This window comes from Eptatretus burgeri, chromosome 17 (assembly GCF_056783735.1).
Source record: "Eptatretus burgeri isolate ZD-2024b chromosome 17, Ebu_testis_v1, whole genome shotgun sequence".
NCBI lineage: Eukaryota > Metazoa > Chordata > Myxini > Myxiniformes > Myxinidae > Eptatretus > Eptatretus burgeri.
Window position 1 is genome coordinate 50,595,071 of NC_140977.1, and position 25,402 is coordinate 50,620,472.

Consider the following 25,402-nt stretch of genomic DNA (forward strand, 5'->3'; position numbering starts at 1 on the left):
AGTCTTCATCGAAGAAACTAGGAATCCTGTTCAGATGTTGAAGATTCTTCTCCTTTGAACAGTTGTGTCAACGATATAAAAGATTGATTCGTCCTTGGATAGAGTACTGCGCTCACATCTGGGGAGGTTCGAGCTCCACATACTGTACTTACTGGACAGAATTGAATCCAAAGTAATTGGACTCATCAACTCTCGCAGGTAGTTACGAACTTGTCATGTGGAATAATCTTAAGTTGATAGACATTTAGACTTGCCCTTGTTGATGTTGTGGATACTGTCGATTACAGGTTTGGAACTAGAATGACACTTGGTGGAGCGCTTACCTCTGCCAGGTTGAACAGGTTACGTTTTGAACCCACTGATGGGGCACATCTGCATCTGGAGATGAACCAAAATCGAATAGGCTTGTTCTCGTCACCTACCAAACTCAACCACCAAGTTTATTCATAACTCGTCCACAACTTTTTTGAAATATCGTCCTATATATTGATTTTGGCCTCATCTCTCAATGGTGAAGAATCACTGAACAAATAAAAAATAATTTTCATATCCAGATCCGGATCTGTTCTTCACCAAAATGGAATCAAATGGTCCCTATCACCCACTAAACCTGTCCACCAAGTTTGGTCTGAATGGTCCATAACTTTTTTTTGGTCCAAGTTTGGTCCATATCTTTTTGAAATATCCTCATCACAGACAAATAGACAAACAGGGGTGAATACATAACCTCCGTCCACCTTCGGTGGCGGAGGTAACTATCAATGGTCCAGAATTTTTTAATACCAGAATAAAACCTTGCCTTTTCATGGATGAATTAGCTTCATTGCCCCATAACACGACCTGACAATGGTTACAAACTACATTCTCTACTTGCAATGATGAACCTCATCTTACGAGGGTTTTTGTACATTTTATGGATCCAGTAAATTAATGGTAATTTATGGTGGTTATCTAGAACTAACAGGCTTCTCGCTTTTGAGTGATTAATATGGTGTTGCATCGAGTCTACATTCATCTGGAAACACACACACACACACACACACACACACACACACACACACACACACACACACACACATACCACTCCCATCCTTTCTGGAACGAGACTAATAATGAGCAACGTACTCGAGAAATTGCAGGAGAAAGGATGGACCTATTTAAAGTTGTGCACGATATTCCTCTCTTGCAAAAATTTCCGGCATAGTGCTCATTCGACTCCGATTATGTCAGAATGTACAGGATGGCTGGAAAGTCTCTTTACCCCTCCCTAGGAGAGCATTCCTCCTAAAACTCTTTCAACATACAGGTTTTATTGTGCAGTACTTCCAACAATTAATGAGCCATTGTATCTGTATGATGTAGTGCAAACAGACACAATATAAAATATTAACAAAAGCAGATCGAATGTACCAATTCCAAGGACCTGCCGCGTGTCAAACCTTCCAAACGCGTGGAACGGACCGACTGCTCGATCACATGCAAGGGCCACATTGCCAAGAAGATATTGGACACAGCATTCACATCTGCCGTCCGCAGATGCACGAACAGCAGGATATGGTTAACGTGTGTCCCCATGGTGTAACCTCTCCGACTGGGATGGCAGTGATTTGTGATACTGCAAAGTTCTCATCGAATCGTCTTCTCAATGTTTTGTTAGCGCGAGGGTGTTGGTCTTGTAACAACGCCTTACAACTGGGATTGCGTGGAACTCCGATCGAATGATTGCGTGCTGGCAGTCGTGTGGCTTTCCCTATGAAAAACGTATCAATTGAAGCAAAAAAAGAAAGAAAAAAAGGACACTGCTGCAAATCATTTTGAAGCGACGCACTGTTGGAAACCTTTACAACTGTGCCGTGCCGTTGTTGCCGAGGTGTGCATTATCCGTTGAGTTTGTGTGTGTGTCGGGAATGATTAATTGAAGCCACTGCTGTCAACCGCATTGCCTTCTCCAGCAACTGCTGTCCTGCCATCTGGGATCGGTTAGGGTGGGCCATGGGGTCGGAAGTTTGCCTACGACGGAAACTGCTCATCTTCCTGCCCAGTGACAGCCAATGCGACCTTTCTTCCTCTGCCGACGGCGCTTGTTCTTCAACTGTTATATTTCAGACTCGATTCCGCAGGCATTTTTCTCTTTTGTCCCTTTCATTGTTTTGGCTTCTGACATCTCCTGAGGACGCTTGTAATATTCTTCAGTGTCCACTAAAGTCTGTCACTGAGTGGATGGTGTTATGCACACACAAACACATGCTGTGACACCAGGTTCAAATAACATTATACTGCATTGATTTGTCCATTGTCTAAAGATGTCATTGTAATTCTTGTACTCGTAGAAGTACAATGAAGTCTGCTCATCTCCGAGTGTGAGGATGTAACATCTGTGCAACCTCCTGCATATGCCCGAGAAGGCGGTAGACTAAAAAGGCTTAAATTGCAAGGAGCTCCATGATGTGCTGCTGATCTTTAAGTTGCCAGACTGTTTCTGTAACTCAAGTAGATGTTGCAACAATATACAGGGTGAGTTTGAGACGCATGGACGCGAGGCGCTGCTCCGGCAAATGCTCCCATACCTGACCTGACCTGACCTTGAGACGGCTTTTTCTTCCTGAATTTGTAATGTCACTTAATCCAGAATACCTGTAACACCTGGAAGTTATATTGGGTGGATTTGTGGATCGCTCATGGAACCAATGTTGAATGTTAAACAATTTCTGACATTTCATCAAATCGTCTTCCTTTCCGTTTACTTTCCTTTCTTGGAAAGAGCAAAAGGTCTTGTGGACCCAAGATCACGCGAGCAAGTTGGAATGCCATGGCTGGTCAGAAATTGAGGCACTTACATCGCATTGTGCTCGTCGTGTTGCATCGTCGTGTTGCAGGATCCATCTCTTGGTCGTCTGTTTGCACGAATTATAATCATTGTGCTGAACAACCTCACCGAGTACCTGGATTTCCTGACCACTCCTCGTGTAACAAAGCCTTCATATAGATGGCACCATTTGGCCCACCTTTCCAATGTTGCATCCACATCTCATTTACCTTCTTTGTGCATCTTATTCGTATCGACATTCTATTTTCAAACATTTACGTCTCACGTGCTCATATTTTGGATCCCGAGGGAGAATTAATTTGTCTATGGTGCAATAGAGAGCATGCTTAACTAGAACGACATCGGAGGGTTCATACCTCTGCCAGGCTGAACAGTTTTAGATTTTGTATGCCACTGAAAGGCCAAATCTGGATCCGGACCTGAACCAAAATCGAATCAGCTCGTTGTCGTCACCTCCCCAAATCATCCACCAAGTTTCGTCCAAATCCGTCCACGTTTTGAGATATCATGGACATGTCCTTTTTCGTCCGATCACTCGATTTATTTGTGGCTGCTTGGCTGCATCATTTTCTGAGGGCATGGCTGTGCCACTGATGTAAGTTGGTACTCATTTTGCTGACCTCAGAAGGATGATAAGGCTGAGTCAACATACCTAGTGTTAATTCAACGGTCAAAAACAAAAACAGGGGCTTGAACTCTAGTCTCTGATCTTAAACCAGCCACCTTAACCTTTAAACCAACACCAGGCCGGGTCTCTCATTGGTGAAGAATCACTTCAAGATTTCTTTGAAAGTCTAGTATCCGGATCCGGATGTGGATCTTCACCAAAATTTAATCAATTCGTCCTTGTCGCACACCTGACTTGTCCACCAAGTTTTGTCCGAATCCGTCCATTAATTTTTGAAATATCATGCTCACAAGCAGACAGACAGACAGACAGACAGACGAGCCGGTAGGGAACATGGGTGGTCGCTATATAATTGCATACTAGTCATACAGTTTTTGACGGATCGGGCTGAAAATTTTTGACAAAGACGTTGATTATAGTGCGCATAAAAGCACGGAAGCAGATTTTTGATTTTAGAAGTAAATATAAATAAAAATATTTTTCGGAATTTTTCAAAAAATTCAAAGTCCCATTGCTAGGCAACGGTGGCGTCCATAACAGGTGCTCAAAAGCATTCAACTAGATCCTAGTATGAACCTACCAGTCGAGTTTCATCAAAATCGGTTGACTCCTCTGGCCTCCAGAGCTGTCCATTACATACAAACAAACAGACAGACGGAAAACCTGAGAAAAACGGTAGTCTGGCGACTACCCCAAAAACATAATCTCGGTCCACCTTTGGCGGCGGAGGTAATAATTCAAGCAGTGCATCTGCTGGAATTATCTCGACTGTCCTGTCACCTCTCAAGCCAAGGTTAAAATAATACGATTGTGGTCGGTTAGTTAATTGTTCGGAAGACTTGTTATAAGACTATCTTAATTGTCAGGAAAATAGCCGCAGGTTCCACAGGTAACCGATTTGTTTTTTACTTGGGATCCCCACACAGCTAAAAAAGATTGATTGGCGACCCTGCCTGGAGCTCAGCTGCCGTGACCCTTCCTCGGCATCAGCACCACCAGACAAGTAAGGGAGGCATCCCGGTGACGAAAAGGATGGCGGGCTGCGCGAGGCAAGAGGCCATCGAAAGGCAACATGCGCTGGATGCTCCAGGCGGTTAGACAGAAAAAGAGTCACAAAGGATATTTTATAAATAGCACAATTTCCAATGTACAGGCCAACAAAGGTAGGAGGTCGGAAGTAGTGGGGTGAATGAGAAACGCATGCCAGGAGACCTTCTCCCACCTTCTCGCAGCTCGACTTCCACCTCGTGATATTAGCTCTGAAGGCAAGTGGTCACCATAGGCCAAATCACAATAAAAAGAAAGAAAGAAAGAAAAGATTTGCACAAAAACCTCAATGAAAGTGAGCGTGCATTGGCAACGGGTATGGAAAATGGAACTGAACAGGAGACAATCCCCAAAAAAAAACAACGATAGGACATCAAATCAAATACAGAGTTTCAAAACGGCTTGAAATGATGTCCGGAGTCGTGTCCGAGCATTTTCACGGTGCACGATCGGATCGAGGAGCCGTGTGTGGGAAAAGCTGAGTGGGCAGTACATTTGGAATTCCAGGCCAGTCTTGGGAAAAATGTAATTTAGTAAACACAAGCTGCACTCCATTTTCCTTCTTTCCCAGGAACCCCACAAAAGGCAAGATGGATTATTAAGGGTGTGTGTTTTAATTCAATAATTTGAATTTAATGCACCGGGGGTTGCAAGAAAATAAATTGCAGGAAATTGGTAATTTTTCCCAATCAGCGAGGCCTGTGTGATCAACACACACACATACACAGAGACCTGGTAGGTCTCCGTTCCATCTCCTGAAACCCACCCACATGTGGAAATAGCAGCCAACAACAGCAACTTGCATGCACACACATATACATACATAGTATGTTACTAAAACTCATCTTGTGTGTGTATATATATAGATATGTATGTATGTTCCCGAAATACAGCCAAAACGGTACATGATAGCGCAAAAAATTTCAGCCCACCTAACTCACCATTCGCCTGCGGTGTGCAGTATCAAGTTTCGTTCAAATCGGGCAACGAAACAATTATTAACTAGCATCCGTTGAAGATAAAGTCTTCGATATCCCCCGCCATAGTAAATGAGGACAAGCAGCAAAAGGCACCAGTTCAATTTATTCTCGACGTGTGTACCAAATTTCATAAAGAAATACTTAATAGTTTTGCAACTGTCCTCTGGAAACAAAGGTTAACCTCAATTATTTTTTAATACCCAACCTGTTTCCATGGAAAGTGACAAAAATATTTTTGGGGGAAATCTCTAAATATCAAAAGGCACCAGTTCACCACTTGCTTGATATGTGTACCAAATTTCATAAATATATCTTGAGGAGATTTGTAGTTAAGCTCCGGAAACGAAATGTGACGGACGGACGGAACCCATTTGGTTGGCGGGGGATAAAAATCAATTCCTGATTCAGTCAAGTACTCTTCGGGATTATTTGATCAATGCAAACAACCTCAGCGGTGTAGTTTGCTGGAGCTATCCCTTTTTTATCCCCCGCCAACCAACGAAGTTGGCAGGGGATATAGAAATGGGTTCCATCCGTCCGTCACATTTCGTTTCCGGAGCTTAACTGCAAAACCACTTGAGATATCTTTATGAAATTTGGTACACATATCAAGCAAGTGGTGAACTCGTGCCTTTTGATGTTTGCAGATTAAAAAATATATATATATATATATATATATATATATATATATTTACTATGGCGGGGTATATCGAAGACTTTTTCTTCTTCAAATGATTTTTTGATCAACCGCTGTCACAACGGGAACCCAACCGGTTCACGGGTCGTCTAGTATACATTATATCTTATACATAAAGCTCTTTCTAACCACTGATCGACTGACGGACTGACTGACTGACTGACATTAAAGATTGGTGCCTTCTGTATGACGTAGAAAGCTGAAATGTTGCGTGCCGATGGACAATGAAGCCAGTACACCAGAAAAAAAACAACCAATAACCCACAGAATCATCATACAACATTCATAAATGAAACATAAATAAATGAAAACAAAAAATGAAGAAAAAAGAAAAAGAAAAACAAATGCAGGTGAGCAACCTGAGACAATGGGGAAGCACGGAAATTTTGTGCGCCGACGGACATCGAAGCCGATACACCAGCAAAAATCACAGAACTGTCGGAAAGAGTCCATAAATTAAAATATACACAAATGAAAATAAGTTTTAAAAAAAATCAAATGCAGGTGAGCGACCTGAGACAATGGGGAAGCACGGTTCGTTAATGTTTATAATGTGTTAGCATACACTGTGAGCGTGCGTGTTTTTCATATATATATATATATATATATATATATATATATATATATATATATATATATATACACACAAGCATTTAAAAGGCCATTTTCCCTGCTAAAGCATTTTCCCTGCTATATATATATATATATATATATATATATATATATATATATATATATATATATATATATATATATATATATATATATATATATATATATATATATATATATATATATATATATATATATATATATATCTATATTAATATTTCGGCACGCCCCTTTCTTTGTTCCACCATCAGATTTTTGTTACTGCATGAAATGAAACAAGCTTTGGCACATATACTAATGATATTATTGTCTTCCTTAAGAGGCCCCTCAAAATTCGTTTTGATGCATTTTCACAAACTCCAACGGATTCCATTCACATTTGGTACGATTATGGCTTTTGGTCCAACTTAGGTCATTGGCTATAAAAAATTTTCCATAACACTTCCGATATTCGAAAAAAATCGATGAATCGATATCCCTTATGGGATTTTCCATTCAAATCCACTCAAGTTTAAGGCCTACGGGGGACGCAAATTTCCACTTTGCCCCGGGCGCTGTTTACCTCCCCTACGCCAAGCTGTTTGGGTTAGGGTTTGGGTTAAAGTTAACTACCCTAACCCTAACAGCTAACCCTAGTGTGTGTGTGTGTGTGTATATATATATATATATATATATGTATGTATACACAGAATCATTTATAATCAATCATAAATGAAATAAATAAATGAATGAAAAATCAAATGCAGGTGAGCGACCCCAGACAATGGGGAAGCACGGTTCAATATTGCTTACAATGTGTAAGCATATCCTGCTCGTAAAATTGTGTGTGTGTGTGTGTGTGTGTGTGTGTGTGTGTGTGTGTGTGTGTGTGTGTGTGTGTGTGTGTGTGTGCGTGTGTGTGTGCGCGCACAACAATCCTTCCCACTGATTGGTTGGAGAGCTGCCCTGACTCCACCCACAATTCTAACTTTGACATGTATTTAAGATGCTTCACGAAGAATATAATTAAGTTACGATCATTTATTAATTCAAATTTATTAACACAATCAGGTGAAGAGGAACTTTGTCTGCCAAGGGACACTGAATACCATTGACTTGAGTCGCAGGGCCAAGCTTAATGGCAGAGCTGAGTTGGTCAGGGAGCTGAGGCATAAAACTGTATGTTCGCGGAGGGTGGACAAGGAGTCCTATGTGCGAGGGATCTGTGAAGGGGTAGAGCATCACCTGTGGTCAAGTGATTCTCGTCCTGCTTACAGGGAAATTCGTGCATTGCGCTCCTCCAAGCCCGTCCCTCGGTGTACTGCAGTCGGAGCATAGGGTGGTGAGCTCTTGACAGAGGAGTCCGTAGTAAAGACCCGCTGGGCCGCTTACTTTGAGAGGCTGTACCAGGCTGATTCACCAGCTGTCAAGTTTGATGTCAGGGGTGTTTCAAATCCCAATTGCTGACCCCCCAATCAACTGTGATCGATCTTCGTTTGTGGAAACACTGGCTGTGGTGAACCGGTTGAAATGGGGGTAATGCTCCTGGGATTTGTGGAATCCATGCTGAACTTCACAAGGCTGGTGGAGGAAATGCTTTACGAGTGCACGAGTGCTTACAGGGGAATTTGTGCATTGTGTTCCTCCAAGCCTGTCCTTCAGTGAACTGCAGTTAGAGCAGAGGGTGGTGGGCTCTTGAAAGAGGAGTCCAAAATGAAGGGCTGCTGGCCGGTTACTTTGAGTTGCTGTACCAGGGTGACCCACTGGCTGTGAGTTGGATGTCAGGGGTGTCACTATCCCCATTGTTGACCTCCAATCAACAGCAACGAGTGGTTGCTGAGAGAGACTCAAATGAGATTTGTTACCTGCATAGTCTGTGAGCATCACCTGCGGCAACATGGACATGTGGCTCGTTTTCCTGACGCTGATCCTGCTCACCAGATTCTCTCAGCGAGGGAGTCTCGTGAGTGGAGGAGGCCTATGGGCCGACCACGTGCCTCTTGGTTACAGAAGGTTGATCAGCATCTCAAGGAGATGGGGATGGGCCTGGAATCTGCCTGGCGGATGGCCAGACGGAGGCCCCTGGTGTACCGGCGGAAATGTGTTCCTGAAATACAGCCAAAACGGTACACGATAGCGCAAAAAATTTCGGCCCACATTACTCACCATTCTCCTGTGATGTGCAGTATCAAGTTTCGTTCAAATCGAGCAACGAAAAAGTTATTCAAAAAAAAATCAATTCTCAATTCAGTCAAGTACTCTTCGGGAGAATTTGATCAATGCAAACAACCTCAGCGGTATAGTTCGCTGGAGCTATCTTTAATTTATTTTGAAATGTTTTTTTTTTTTTTTTTCCATCAACCGCTGTCACAACGGGAACCCAACGGGTTCACTGGTCATCTAGAATATATATATATATATATATATATATATATATATATATATATATATATATATATATATATATATATATATATATATATATATATACATATATATATATATATATATATATATATATATATATATCACACAAGCATGCACACATGCACACACGCACACGCACACATATGGTGGTAGATACATTGAGACCTGGTAGGTGTCCGTTCAATTTCCTGAAACCCATCCACGTGTGGAGATAACATCAAACAACAGCAATACACACACACACACACACACACACACACACACACACACACACACACACACACACACACACACACACACACACACACACACACACACACACACACACACACACACACACACACACACCAATCTGGAAGTGTTATTCCTTACATCTGCCTGCAGCCCAAATATTTACACACGGATCCTTTTGTGAGGAATGAAAAGATATCTCAGCTGGTTGCATGGCTGCTCTCAGAGCTGCAGTCTTTAGTTTGAATCCTCGTGGAATTTCACTTGACTTGGACTCCAGTTTGACAAGGTGACATGGCACGCTCAGTCTGTTTGGAGAGAATGTTAAGCTGGCTATCGAATGTGCAATTTGGAGGCTACATTCCCCATTGTGTTCCCAAAAGTTGGCCTACGGGCCGGTATCCTGTGCAGTTTGAATGTTGTATTCACAGACTTGTCTCAACACACTCTTCTTGCACTGCAACGCCTTGAAAAATCCAGGAAGCTCCATAATGGTGGGGACTTCCAATGGAAAATTAGATCAGATTGCAAGTATTATTATCCCATACCTGGGTCATGGCTGACCTTTAGCCCAAGGAAGTACTCCAACGTTGCCAGAATTTGATCATGGAAAGATATGGGAGGATGTTTTTAGCTCCTGCTTCTGGAGAGAAAATGTTCCCGAAAAAAACCCAGATGAGACGTTCCCTTCACCGAATAGCCTGAGAAATAATGCCTTCGGGTCCAGTTGCATAGAAGATGCTGAAACTTACCAAAGACCATGCTCAAGTATCATCACCACTCTGTTGGGAGATATTGCAGGCAGTGGTCCTTCCAAAGACCTCACTAGAGTCTGCGTTTTAGGTCATGTCAGGTGTGGGAGCATGTGCCGGAACAGCGCGTCGCTGCGTCCACTTTCCACCGGTACTCCAGGGGTCTCCATCTGGCCATCCCCCAGGCAGATGCCTGGCCCACCCCAATCTCCTTGAGATGCCGATCAACCTGCTGCAACTACGGTTCGAGAGATTGTTAACACCGGTCTGTGCAGCTGGGCAGGTGGTTTTGTCTGTGCAGCTGGTTCATGGTGTGTCCTATCGAAGCGGCAGCAACAGATCAACAAGACAGACGTTTTATCCACAGGGATTTGGTGGCAATTAAAATAATTCATGTGACAGTAAATTGGCAGTACAAGGAGGAAATTGCTTTCACAGAGATCATCAAACATGTGTTTCTTTATTTATAGTAGTTTTAATTTTGCCCTGATCTCAATTCCGAATCAATCTTGTCTCTCAATGTGATTCAAGGTTTTGGTAATTTCCAATTCAAATCCATCTGAGTCAGAAATTGCCACAAAAGAACGATGCACGCATATGGTGAATCAGGGTGGCTCTGAAGCTGCTTAGCTAGCAACGCCGAGCCAGGAAAACGAAAATCATCGTGTACCCAGAAACTCATCTGCCGCCCACGCATCAACATTAAATCTGTTTCCCCTCATCCTACTGTCCGGAAGATGAAGTTCCCCCACGAGGAAGAGAAGAATGAGGCCCGAGGCAAGCATTCCAGCACCCCCACTCCGTGGAATGGGTCTACAGTCCATCTACATCTCACATCACCCCTCCCCTACCAGAGCCACCCTCATGACTTCTCAATAAAAACACCTTTCTGGACCACTCGCATCTCACACTAAATGTGATACAAATGTTCTGGTTCATCCTCCAAATTGGAACCGGAGTAACACGTGCTTTATGGTGCCACTCTGACCAACTCGACAGGTGGCCGCATGATCTTGCCGCATGTCTTTCTTAACGAACAGCACGCGTGTTTGTAAGGAAGGAGGATGCGTTCCACTGTTTCCGATGGCTAGCATATGGAGCAACTTCTGAACAGCCAAAAGAAATGGGAAGCTGCGAGTTGCAAAAAGAAAAAAAAAACAAAAAGGGAAGAAAATGAAGGCAAGGAAGTTGGAGGGAAGGAATGCACACAAATAGAAACACACAAGTGTATGTGTACCAATAAGCATGCATGTCGTCCATTCATGCCCTTTCCATTTGTTGGATCAATCCTTATTTGCATGCTTGTGACCCATCAAGATGTATCACAAATGTACAGCGCTGGAACTATGCCTCGACCTATCCACAACCTTATGCTTGATGACGTTATCATGTAATTTTAGCACTTTAACTGCAGTGATACTGCCAGTGGAGTTGGCTTCGTCTGTCATGGTACGGCTTGGGTGTTGTATCGGACACTATCTCGTTTATGTCACATTATCACATTTTAGCTTCATTACTCAATTTCTCGAATTTAGTTGTGGGATTACATTATGTCATCTGTGTAGTGATGAATGACGTGAAGCAACACTGCGGATGTGAGAACACATCGGTTCATCCTTTTATACACTGTATGCCAGCTACAGTTTCCTCTTCATGTGGCTAGCGCAGACACAGCTGTTTGCTTGTTTTCATTCCAACATTTATTTTTTCCCCAACAAAAGGCACTGTATTGCTTTTTTGGGTCGAATGTTCCTCTGCATTTGGTGCCATGCCCAAGGATCTGCTGTGCAAGGGCAGCAGTTGGCATCGTATGCAGGTTGTGCACTGCTGAATTTGATTGCTCAGTTTATTATCGAACAAAAATTACTTGTTTGTTTAAATAAATTTCAATTTAAAGAAAATCTTGGCTATTACGTTAGCCTACAATAATGTACTGTTCAAGGTTTTGGAGGGACAAAACCCCACTAATCCTTAGCCAGCTGTGATTTCTGAATTCCTGACCATTCCTAAGCCAGCAACAGTTTTCATACCCCAACCCCTTCCCCTCTCCCCCCCTCCCCCACCTCATCGCAGTCACCGCCACCACCACCAACCCCAAAGGCAAACATACAATTTATAAAATCTACTCAATTGTTTTCCTCACCACTCGTCCTCAGACCTCCCTACCGAATTAAATTAAGTTAATAAACTGGGAGATTGAATTAATATGGGGTTTATGTCACATAGGCCTGATGGGCTAAACTGCCTCCTCCTGCATTAAAGTTCCTTGCACATCCTTGAGCAGGTTTTTAAGCCAGGAATCGAAGATCACATAAATGTAATCCTCGATTCCGTAATCTTCACCTTTTATTTTCCAGTAAAATCTTAAAGGAATTCTGCCACTGTCCAATATATGAAATTTTATGCATCCTCGAGCTTCCTGAAGAAGTTCATTTTTTTTTCAAACATTCAATATAAATTAATAAATATATAAATGGATAAAAAGCTCTTTCTAACCAGTGACTGACTGACTGATTCACTGACTCACTCAGTGATATTAAGGATCGGTACCTTTTGGGTGACGTTGAAAGCCAAAATTTCGCGGGCAGATGGACATCAAGGCCGATACACTGGGAAAAAAAAATCACAGAATCGTCGGAAAACATCCGTATATGAAAATATAAGTAAATGAAAAAAAAAATGCAGGTGAGTAACCCGAGACAATGGGAAAGCATGGTAATTTGGCCTACCGCCGGACATCGAAGCCGATACACCAGGAAAAAAAAAATCACAGAACCATGAGAAAGCATCTGTAAATGAAAAAAAAAAAATGAAAATAAATAAATGAAGAATGTAATGCAGGTGAGCGACCCGAGACAATGGGGAAACCCGGTTCGTATGCTTACACAATGTGTAAGCACACCTCACTAATCCAATATATGAAGCTCTTTCTAACTACTGACTGACTGATATTAAAGATCGCCGACTTCAGCGTGACGTAGAAAACTGAAATCTTATGTGCAGATGTACATTGAAGCCAGTACACTGGGAAAAAAACCCAGCATTGTCAGACAACATCCATCAATTAAAATATAAACAAGAAAAAGAGCAATTAGAGATTGCAGACCCAAACCAGGACTTCTTTAGAGTGTGGGCGAGTACGCCTTGTAGGTGGAGTGTGCGGGCGAGCGTGCCTCGTAGGCGGAGAGAGTGCGGGCGAGTGAGAGGTGTATTTTTATAGGTTTAAGGGTAAATCCAATATGGCTGCCAACCATGTGACCTATGATATGATATATGTGTGAACCTTTTGTTCCTCTTGTACAGATGGTCACACATGTAAAGTTTTGCCTTGATTTGTTCAGCCACTTCAGAGAAGAAGATTTTTGAACAAATTAAAGGGGAAAATAAATCTAAACATTCTGCAATAAAGGAAAATGAAAAAAAAAACGTTTTGCAAAGCTGGACTTGGAGGACAGATTCTCAGCCAAATCGTGGCACGTTGAAGATGTTGTAAAAAAAAAAAAACCCAAAAAGATGCTAAAAACATCATCCCAAAAGCAAGCAGAAAGAAAAAGGCGAGATGGCTGTCAGAAGAGGAAATAAATATTGTGGACAGAAGAAGAAAGACAAAAACCAAAAGAGGCGTCAAGAGGACATAAAGAGGCTAAATGCAGACTTCGAACAATAAGCTAGGAAAGACAGATGAGCATTTCTAAGAGGTGTGTATAGAGATAGAAAGTGATAACAGAGCAGGAAAAAGAAGAGATGTTTTGAAAAAGAAATCAGAGATATCGAAGGAAAGTTGAGGTTTAGGATTGGGGTCCTTGATAGTAGAGCAGGAAAATATCTGACAGAAGAAACACAGGAGGAAAAAAAAAGATGGAAGGACTATACAGAAACTCTACACAAACGAAACAGCAATATGAAGGTAACCTTCAAATAAAAAGAACACGACAAAGAACCGATGGTGATATCGTGAGGTATGTAGAGCCCTGAAAGGGCACCGGGCACTAATGAAGTTCCAATATAACTGTTTAAGATAGTTGAGGAAGAGGCAATCAAAATTTAAACATCTACCTGTACACAGATCTGGAGCAGGACTGTATGGCCTAAAAGGTGGAAACAGCCAGTCGACATACCATGTCAGTCAGTCGGCCGCGTCACGTGTTGGCCTCCGTGAAGACCCAAATTTGGACTTACCTCGGGAATAAGCAGAAAAAGAAGAGGAGAAATGAAGTTAGAGTGGTGTAAGCAGACCTAGCTATGAGATCCACACAACACACTGTCCTGTTGTCCCGCTACACAAAAGGGAAGGGACTATCTGCACGTACATTAATGGAATAACTGTCCAGGGACCGCTGCGCTGTATGATGGTTGCTATTGCTTTGGAGGGATATGGTTCCCAGAACCGCAATATATATAATATATATATATATATATATATATATATATATATATATATATATATATATATATATATATATATATATATATATATATATATATATATATATATATATATATACTGTTGCGGGCCGTGGTCTGGCGGAGAATGACCACTAGGTGGGGGAAAGCTACGTTGATTCCCACCAGACTCCCCGGAATTGTAGGCTTCACGGATAATTCTGTGACGCGGTGGGTCGCTTAACCGACCGTGGATGCCAATACCTCAACTGCATGGCGTAGGGTCCTCCTGTATAGAATCAAGTTACCTTATTAACCACGCGGCTTCAACTATTGGGGAAAACACGCCCTCGGTATGCCTTGCCCGAACCGGATCACTCTACCAACTACCGATTACCTTTCCGGATCGGATGCAGTCGAGCGGCACTACCAAGGACGTACCGTCTAGAAGGAACGGATTATCGGGAATAAAGACCTGGCTAAACTCAGATTCGAACCATGCTGGACCAATGGAGGAAAAGACAAAGATGAGCTGGGAACATTTCTACAATTATTTATTTACAATAATAAGCAGGGGGAAAGCATGTGGCACAACAAAAAGGTTTATTCGGTATGCTACGCAGGGGAAAGATGAGAGAGGTGTGGTGCGACAATTTACAAACAACTTACAAAAGCGGACACAGTGCAGACTTGGCGCGAGATTAATAAAAGCAACAATCACAACAACAAAGATCTTATACAGGCTTATCTAACGGGCAGGCGCCAACACACTCAGACAAAGTAAACCCAAAGAAGAAAAAAAGGACTTTTGCAGTCAGGGAGGGAGGGAGGGAGTTGAGGTCACAGTTTCTGGTACCTGAGAGTTTCGGGGGAAGGGATGCTCCCTGGTGCGGCACCCAACAAAAGCTGTGTAGTTCAGACCACAGCCACACATGTGGTAATCGTGTCTGCAGCAGGAGCTTGAGTGGAGGAGAGCAGAGTCCAAAATGGCACGAGTTGATCAGTAGCAGGACCAGACAAGAGGCTTGGTCGAGGTCGTGTGTGCGGGGACCAGTACGCGGGCCGTCGAGGCGAGACGTAAGCAGAGCCAAGCAGCCGGAACACCTTCACAACAACTCGCAATTCTCTTCAACCTCTCCAACTTCGACTTCGACCACAACAACTCGCAATTCTAACTCGACCTCTCCAACGACCCGCAAAACCAACTCGACTTAACTCTGAGGATCGCTTCATACTTTATAGATCACGGAGCTCGGGGAGGAGCCATGGCGAAACCGACGTCACCGTCCGATCCGAGCATTCCGATTGGACCGGGCTTTCATGTGGTCCACCTGTCTGGGCGGGGTTTCGGCCAGACGCGAGTTTGACCCACCCACCTGGGTGCAAAACGAACGCGATTCACCGCCCACATCTGGTTTGGAGTAGATGGTGGAATACTCAAAGCGTCGGTCTACTCCATGGTGCAAGTTGCGATTTTGCCTCAGAAGCGATTGTTGGGGAGGGTACCGTGGGTTGTCGTGGGTTTTGCCTCAGCAATGAAATGAAGTGGGGATAAAATAAAAGGGGAAAAAATGATTTAATAACCTAACTAAAGCCCATCGCAACGCACCCGCGTGTCTTCCAACCACACAAGGAAGGGATCTAACTACACGTATATTAATGGAATAACTAACTCGGGACAACGATATTGTTGCGAATCTGGAAGCCATGAGCACACAACATACAGGTCCTTTAGATCAGTTATATCGGGAAGTACATGTTGCCAGTTAGGGTCCCGACCCGAGTCTAATGGGTAATTAAATGTTCCTGCGCTGTGGAGTTATTTTAAGAGTCATGTTTTCTTTTCGTTTATATTTATACCACCGACATCACCGCCGACGACACCGCATCACCCTCACCTTCACCTCGCTCAGGCCGATGTCAGGGGTGGGCGGAGCCCCTGCAGAAATATGTTGCTCAACTTCCCCGACTGTGAGAGGGGCGGTCCTCTGGAAGAAGGCACAGTTCGGGGAGGAGAAACGCGGCGGCCCTCGACCAATCGGCGTGCAGTGGGTGGGGTGACCGCTCGGCCAATCAGACTTCCCCGACTGTGTGAGGGGCAGTCCTTTGGAAGAAGGCGGAGTTCGGGGAGGAGCCGCGAAGCGGCCATCGACCAATCGGTGTGCAGCGGGTGGGGTGACCGCCACTCGGCCAATCCGGACCCGCGACAGGAGGAAAGGGGGCCACGTGACGTCACCACGCCCCCGGGCCAATGAAGGGGCTTGCCACCCGTTTTGGCCAGAGAGAGACAAAGAGCGACTGTGCGCCAAAACCAGCCAGCAAGAGAGGGAGGGTCGCGCGGAGGCCCCCCCCCCCTCTGAAGCGGGGGTATAATTATAGGCACGGTCTGCGCGTTCGCGCGAGTTGGTTCTGGGTCTGGCATGGTGTGCGCGTTGTCCTCCTGTCGTTCTCCGCTGGTTCTCGAAAGTGTCTGCGCACGGAGGGTCTTCTCCCGCCAGCCTTCACTCGCTTGGGTCGTCCAGATCGTGCTGGGGGTCCAGTTCGGCCCCGAGGACCTGCTCCTTGAAGAACGCATGAGGCGGGCAGGTCCAAGATAGTTCAACAAAGACCACCTGGTCCGACCATTTTTGGGTGTGTGCATATGTGTGCTTGTGGTGCCAGTCAGTAGGTAGTGAATTGTATAAGTGCTTTCTCGCTGTATATCATTGCCTTGCTTTATTTGGTTTAATTCTGTTCTTACATGCTTCCCTAATTCCCCCCATTATTGTTGTATAAATAAACCCCCATTTGTTAAATGTTTTCAGCTCATTCGTGTCAATTCCTTCATTGAATGAGCGCGTCGCATGCTGGGGAAAATTATCAAGGCCATTGCCATGGCCGTTGTAACGGGACAATCGGGACCGACGGTTCTTGGCGATTAAACCGCTCGGAATCGCAGACGGAACGAGCCGTGCTAAGCGGCTTGTTTCCGTACGAGTTCCGTCGAAGGTGAAATTTCCCGGTAGTTGGACCACGTGGGTATTTAGGTAAATTCAAATTGGCAATCGACCCTACCCCATGTGGTCTATCCATTGGCAAATTTCAGTCCGATAGAGGACCCGTCGACTCCGGACTTATCTGGGGCGACGATCTGAATTCCGGGCAATCGGTCAAGCCGACTCACGGCTCCAGCCAGCGGTCGTGCCCGTGGCCAACGTCCCGGCCCTGCAACTATATGTTGTATGCATATGGTTCCGAGAACCGTAACACTACCCCACACCCTTTTGCTCGACTCGACCCGAGTCGTTAACATTCATGTGGCATGCAGGTGGAGGTTCCCCTAGTACATTTTACCTCCAGATCCCTGAATGTGAGATTTTCAATACATATCCCAAAAATAAATAACCTAGTGCGCTGCATAACTAAATTAACAGACTTATTCGGACAGTTTAACTATATTGCCGGAACTAAACAAACATACAGGTGGGTCAGAACTATACACATTTCTAATATTTACATTACCCATGGCCCAGGACCTGTGACTCGAGGAGAGAACAATAAAGGCAACATTCGGGGATGAGTGCAACAGCAGGCAACCGATGATCAGGAGTCTTCAGGGCCCTCAATGGTCCTTTGTTTGTTGGTTTTTATTATTTTTCCTGGCTGCTGGAGGCAACTCACCCCAACAAGGCAGGCCACACGCCATCTCACAGTCCATTTGAACTGGCCTTTATACAACAAGGAGATTTCCGGGCTGCCCAATGCAGTCCCCGGTAACGCGGCTGCCTGCAGGCCAGTCCTTGCAACACTTTCACAAAGGTGTTCCGGTTCCGAGAACCGCAACAATATATATATATATATATATATATATATATATATATATATATATATATATATATATATATATATATATATATATATATATATATATATATATATATATGTATTGTTACGGTTCTCAAAACCGTTTGCATACAACATACAGTTGTCCCGAGTCAGTTATTCCATTAATATATGTGTGGTTAGATCCCTTCCTTGTGTAGTGGGAAGACACAGGGGCGCATTGCGATGGGCTTCAATTAGGTTATTAAATCATTTTTTCCCTTTTCTTTTATTCCCACCTTTTCTTTTCTGAGGTAAATCTGCCTCGCTTGCCCCTCGTCTCGCTTCCCACAGCATGACAACCCACGGTACCCTCCCCAACGATCACTTCTGAGGCACAATCGCAACGTGCACCATGGAGAAGACTGGCGCTTTGAGCTTCCACCGTCTCCCCGAGGCCAGACGTGTGCGGTGTGTCATGTACGCTTTTGCACCCAGATGGGCGGGCTATACCGGCGTCTGGCCGAAACTTGGCCCAGGATGGCGGACCACGTGAGGGGTTGGGGCCAGTGGGAACGCCGACTCAGGCGATGATGTCGGATTCGGCATGGCCCCTCCCCCCGACCGCTGGGCTCTAAAAAACACGGAGAAATCCTCCATGTCGTGGTTGTTGTGTGTGTTCTGTGTGGGTGTCTTCACGCTGAGTGTTCCTGCTACTTGACTCCACCCACGTCTCGTCTTGACGAACCGCCTCCTGCCTGGTCCCGCCTACTGCTCCACCCTCACACTCTGGACTCCGCCTTTCTCCACTCAAGCTCCTCCTTCGGAACACGATCTCCACACGTACGGCTGTGGCCAGAACGACGCGGCTATCATCGGGTACCGCACCACGGAGCATCCGCTCCCCCGAAACGCCCAGGTACTGAAAACTATAACCCCAACCCCCTCCCTCCCTTGCTGCAAAAGTCCTTCATTTGGGGTTTCTTTTTCTGTGTGTGTGTGTCTGATTGTGCTGGTGCCTGTCTGTTAAGTAAGCCTGTAGAAGATATTTTATTGCTGTTACTGTGAATAATCTGCACTGTGTCTGCTTTAGTAAGTTGCTTGTATAACTGTCGCATCCCCCACACCCCTCTCCTCTTTCCCTGCGTTACATACCCAATAAACCTTTGTTGTGCCACATGCTTTTCCTCGCCTGCTGTAAATAAATAATTGTTGTACAAATACTTCCAGCCCGCCTTTGTCTTTTCTCTCATTGGTCCAGCATGGTTCGAATCCAGGTTTAGCTGGGTCTCTACTCCAAATGGTCTGTTCCTTTTAGCCTGTACGTCCTTGGCAGTGCCGCTCGGCTGCATCTGATCCGGATAGAGTGATCCGGTTCTGGCAAGGCGTACCAAGGGCGTGGTTCCCCGGTGGTTAAACCACGTGGTTAATTAGGTAACCCAATTCCATAGAATTCCAATTCCATAGTACCGAGGTCACGCGATTGAGTTATTGGCATCCACGGTCAGTTAAGCGACCTGCCGCGTCACGGAATTATCCGTGAGCGACGGCCTACAATTCCGGGGAGTCTTGTGGGAATCGACGTAGCTTCCCCCACCTAGTGGTCTTCTCACCCGACCCTGCCGGCCTGCAACAATATATATATATATATATATATATATATATATATATATATATATATATATATATATATATATATATATACATATACATACAAACGAAAAGCACGGTCAGTCTGTGAAGCCGTGTGACAATGTGCCTATTTAAAACGTACTGTTTGAACGTTGGTTGCAGACTGCAGGTACATCTATTAATTGCATACGACTGGAATGCACCTTTCACAGTGAAGCAGTGTGACTACATGCCTATTAATTACACAAGTTTGAACGTCGGTTGCAGTCTGTACACACGTCAATTATGTACAATTGAAATGTATCTTTCGACTCTTTACATTGCTCAGCCCCATTTGACCGCTGAAGACTATTTCAGACTCCGATGACCCAAAAATATCCCTAAGACACTTTTGACCCCTTCGACCTCAACACCATTTAGACCCCTTACACCCTTCAAACATATTAGACAGCTTAGACCCTTGACCATTTCGACCGCTTGGTCTGAATAAATTTCAAATAAACATAATATCACCAATATTATAAACAAATTTGTAGAAAAGAATTGTTTGTATTATAATTGGTGCAAATCATGACAACACTGCAAATCTGTGACGTCAATCTCTGCAACGACGTGTGGAGAGGTGCGTGTAGCGAGCCGATGCACGCCACATCTTTTCAGTCGCAGAACTTTTGACTGAGAAATGCTTTATGATTTGTTTTATTACCTTGTGACAAACATGTGTGAAGACGACGACCAACTTGTTGTGATGTCTGTGTTTCACCATGCTGTTTGAGACTATAAATCATCTTGGTGTGAGTAAGTGCTGCACAGACATTATGTTTCGTTAGAACCAGACACACACCTGAAGTGTAGGTCGTGACGTCACAATGCTTATGACGTAAGCATGGCATCCCGCAGCGAGGCCTGCACATATCGGCAACATTCTCTTGGCATGAAAGAGTGTATCATCAACGGCATTTGACAAGTGGACGGGAAGGCAGGAAACAAATGCCATGTGATTGTGTGATGCAATTTGATGCCCCGACATCTGAGGTCAAACTGATCAATAGCTCGATGCTGTCGAGCTCCACTCTGATTGAAAGGAAGATTTATCACTAAAACAAATGTTACCCGCTGTTTCTGTTACCTTCGTTGTGTCAATCCATTGCTTCGACTCTCGAGTGCTTTGAACGGACAACATTAAAAACCTCATTGTGCCCCTTTTGAGGCACACAATGCACAGTTCATGTTTAGGATCATGGAACGGAAGTGCATGTACCATGCTGTGTTGAACAACCTGGAGTTTCCACATTTGTTTCTAGACTTCCTGGGGAAATGCTCCACATTCCAACCCACCATCGCTGCCGGCTGCCAACCAGAAGGGGCACAGCTCTTGCTCTTCAGAACCAGCTCAATGATACTCAGTTAAAAAGGAAAAGATGTGGGCACAATCGATTGTTGGGGAGGTGGGGGGAGATGATTCACATGCTGTCTGTTTAAATATGCTTCACCACACTCATCTACACCACAAGAGAGCCGTTTGGCTATGTGTCTGTGTCACCATTTTTCTCAGAGATGGCTGAAAGGATCTTCATCAACCTTGAGGAGGTTCATGTTTGACGCCTGCAGGGAGTTTTAGACAAAAAAAAAGTTCCTTTTTGGGGATTTCTTTGATTTAATCTCTCAATAGTGCCTCAGCTTTTGTACGAGTAGCAATGTGAAAGGTAAGATCAAATAATCCCCAAACACATTCCTGAGCAGGAATAGGGATGTATTTTAGGCCCTCACAAAAATTAGTCCGAGCAATAACGGGCAACGCCGAGTACTTCTGATTGTGCTCGATAAAACTTGTTCACGATACTTACCCCATATTGAACGTGCTCAACAACATAAATGGTCGATAAAACATCCTCACTCACACTCTCCACCCGCGAGGCGCGCCAGCCCGCGAGGACCGCCCGCGCCGCCTGCCCGCACCGCCCGCGCCGTCCGCCCGCACGCCCGCACTCTCTCCGCCCACGAGGGGCGCTCGCCCGCACTCTCTCCGCCTACGAGGCCCGCTCGCCCGCACTCTCCACGGCACGCTCGCCGACACTCGCTGCCTACTTGGCACGCTCACCCACACTCTCCGCATATTAGGCGTGCTCAGTCCACACAACGTTCTCTTCCACATTCATTGTTAGCGGCTTACAATTCTTGAGGTTGAACAGAAGAAGAAACGCATCATTATTATTTTAGTCTCTGCCACCGAAGGTGGATGGAAGTTATGTTTTCTCCTTTGCCTGTTTTCCTGTCTGTCTGTGTTTTCTTTGAGCATGCCATCTCAAAATATTGTGGACGGATTCAGACAAAATCTTGTCGACAGGTTGGGTTTGTGACAAGGACGAATTTGTTAGATTTTGGTGAAGATCGAATGCCGGATCTGGATAAGAGAATTTTTTTAAGTGATTCTTCCTCAAAGAGAGATCGAGCCAGAAACGATGTATTGCGAGATATCTCAAAACGTTGAGGACGGATTCAGATGATCTTTGCTGGATTTGTTCGGTGTGTGACCAGGACATATTGATTGGATTTTGGTGAAGCCCGAATTCGGAAATGAGATGTTTTTACATTTTTCAAATGATTTTTCACCAGAGAGATGGATGGGGTCAAAAAACGATACGTAGCATGATATCTAAGAAAAGTTATGGATGAGTTATGGCCATACTTGGTGGATGAGTTGGAGAGGTGCCAAGAACAAGCTGATTAGATTTTAACTCAGGTCCAGATCCATATCCGTCCTATCAGTGGGATACAAAATGTAAACTGTTCAGACTGGTGGAGGTATGCGCTCCACTGAGTGCTGTTCTTGTTTCCACTGTGATTTCAGTGCATCGTTCTTCGGATTTCCGGCACCTCTCAGCATCACCAAACCGAATATGTTGCCTCAAATGTTTTGAAAGACAATAAACACGTTAATAACTCTTGCTCGATTTGCATGCATTTTTCCAAGAACAGTTTTACTCTTTTTGATTTGTCATGAAATGTTTTCACTGCTGCTTCCCATGGCAGTGTCACACACACTCCCTGGGTTTGCTCCATCCTCTGAGTCGCAAGCTCAGTTCCGCAAACCCTGACATCTGTCTCTGTGGTCATTTATCGATAGGAAAGCTGAATAATTTTCCTTTTACAAAATCTCTTGCTTCCTGCAGTCTATATTTGCACTCCGCAGAACCAACTTCAATTCTTAACAACACTTGATCTTTACAAAAAGTTTTCATTAAATTGTTTTTTATCGGCGTTATTACCGTGACATCCAGAGCCATGTTATCCCTGTACATGCAAGAGATTCCACGGAATTTTTTCAGCCCAATAATACCTTCGGGAGGAGATGCTTATTGTCCTTCTCCACAATGCAGCTCCATAATCTGAGTGGTACCAGGACGGCAGTTTTTATGTATTGTGGTTACACATTCACTGCATATTCAGTAACGAAATAATTGAGCAACAATGACATGACGCATGGGGTTCCACATGGAATCCCTCCCCGGACTCTTACCTCCCTCCTGGTGCTCCACGTCGTTGCTGTAGATCTGCTACATCTGACCACGGAGCATCTTTTCGAGATCGACAAAGTAACCTTCTCCATGCATTCTACTCCCCACGTAGTAGTGCTGGGAGGCTATGAAGAGGAAGGAAAGGGTTGTTTGGGGAAGAAAGACAGCGGGGTGGGGTGAGGAGGGGTGGGTGGGGGGGGGAGGGACTGGGGAGTGCAGAATTAAAGAGTAAAGAGAACTGGTCAGAAGTTAGTTCGTACTGCATTGCAGACAGAACCACCAAGCAGACTACAAATGTCATTGCATTTCATGTAAAAGTACATTGATGTCTCTGAATGTCTCTGTCCGACATGCGATGCATGTATAAGCTCTCCACCATAAAGGGTTGTGGCTGACACGCACACGCCGCTCTGAGCAATCTCGCCTGCGTTCGAATCCCGACCTCGCTGTAGACTCTTATCCTGGTGTCTCACAGTGTGCTGTCCCTCGGATGGACGTTAACTGGGTGACCTGTCTTCCGACATTAGTTGGTGGAAGTTAAAGATCCCACGGTGTCCTTCGTGAAGAGTAGGCGGCACCATGACCATGACCTTCGCCGGCGCCATAACCAAATTGACCACCATGACCATGACCTTCGCCAGCACCATGACCAAATTGACCACCATGACCATGACGTTCGCCAGCACCATGACCAAATTACAAATTCTTGCGCTAACCTTCATCAGTGGCACAGCCCACCTTCTCAGCAATAATTCACCAAGCAACCCCAATCACCATACATGAAACCAATGAATGAACCTCACCAGCTTGTATTCGGGTGTAAAAATGTTGGCATTTGTTGGGTTTGTTGTGAAAACCTTACACTCTGGACACCTAAACATGGAAGACTGAAATGGGTCAGAGCAGCTCTCAACTCCATCGATATGTTGGAGAAGGCTCCGGGGGCCGGGAGACAGAGGACCCGCATGCAGCAATGCTTGATCGAGAGCACTGGAAACTGAGGATGAATGCCACCTGAATTTGGCCAAAGAGCCGACTGAAGAATAAGAAGTGAATATCTTGTTCCAAGATCTTTTTGAATTCCCACCTCATTTCATCATTGCTCACACCTTGATGAGCCCTAACTGGATTTTGGCCTTTTTCTCCAATGTAGGATTCTGAATGCGAGAGTGACTGCGATTCCGGATTGTTATTGTGATATCGGATTAGTCAGAGTTTTCGAAAGAACGGCTCACCACCATCTGATGTCATCTTCCATATGTCCACGCCCTTGTTCTTTACTATCCCCATGAACCTTCCGCGCACCCTCCCCTCTGGGCCTGCAGACCTATCTTTCTTTTGCCCTTCCCTCTCCTTTCACATTTGTTCACCCACCTGCTTGTTCATTTCCCCCACTGTCCAGGTGGGCAGTCCTGCTCTCCATCACTTTGCTATTCCACGACTTTCGATTTTATGGTAAACAGTCACCTTCCTTTTACACCGAATGTATATTTAACTCTTCATAATTGTGTCACTATCATCTCAATGAACCATGTAATAAAGCCATTTCACTAATGAAGAGATCTGATTGAAACTTGATGAGATATTGAGAGATAATTGTTTTTCAAATGAATAAATCCATGCATGAGCTGTTGAAACACCAACTCTGACAAAATGAAAATAGTCTTAAAAATTCAAAAAACCACTTATTCGGTCTGCTTTCAGACATTGACTATGACGAAGTCTTTTAACTTTACTCAACAATTCCCCAGCTCATAATAACCAACCAGTACAATAGGAATAACTTGACTTCCTCGAAAACAAGTCAGTCTTTGTTCTTATTTTTTTTTAAAAAGCCAAATTAAAGTGACGTCAGTGATGTATATTGTTGGTTCTGTGTGTTGTTAAA

General features: G+C 44.4%; 1 protein-coding gene across 5 annotated transcripts in view; it reads right to left on the minus strand.

Annotated features, from left to right (window-relative positions):
- The window catches only part of LOC147010080 (cytohesin-1-like), a 69,025-nt gene extending 45,351 nt beyond the window's left edge, over positions 1 to 23,674 (minus strand). The window contains exons 1-2 of one of the 5 annotated variants that reach the window (XM_085863158.1): positions 23,517 to 23,638; positions 12,731 to 12,789 (exon numbers count right to left, since the gene is read on the minus strand). The gene's annotated coding sequence lies outside the window, so the exon portion shown is untranslated. Of the gene's footprint in view, positions 1 to 12,730; positions 12,790 to 21,843; positions 21,914 to 23,336; positions 23,356 to 23,516 lie in introns of those variants that run through there. The other 4 variants (XM_085863160.1, XM_085863159.1, XM_085863157.1 and 1 more) reach the window with 4 other exon arrangements.
- Positions 23,675 to 25,402: the final 1,728 nt, after the last annotated feature.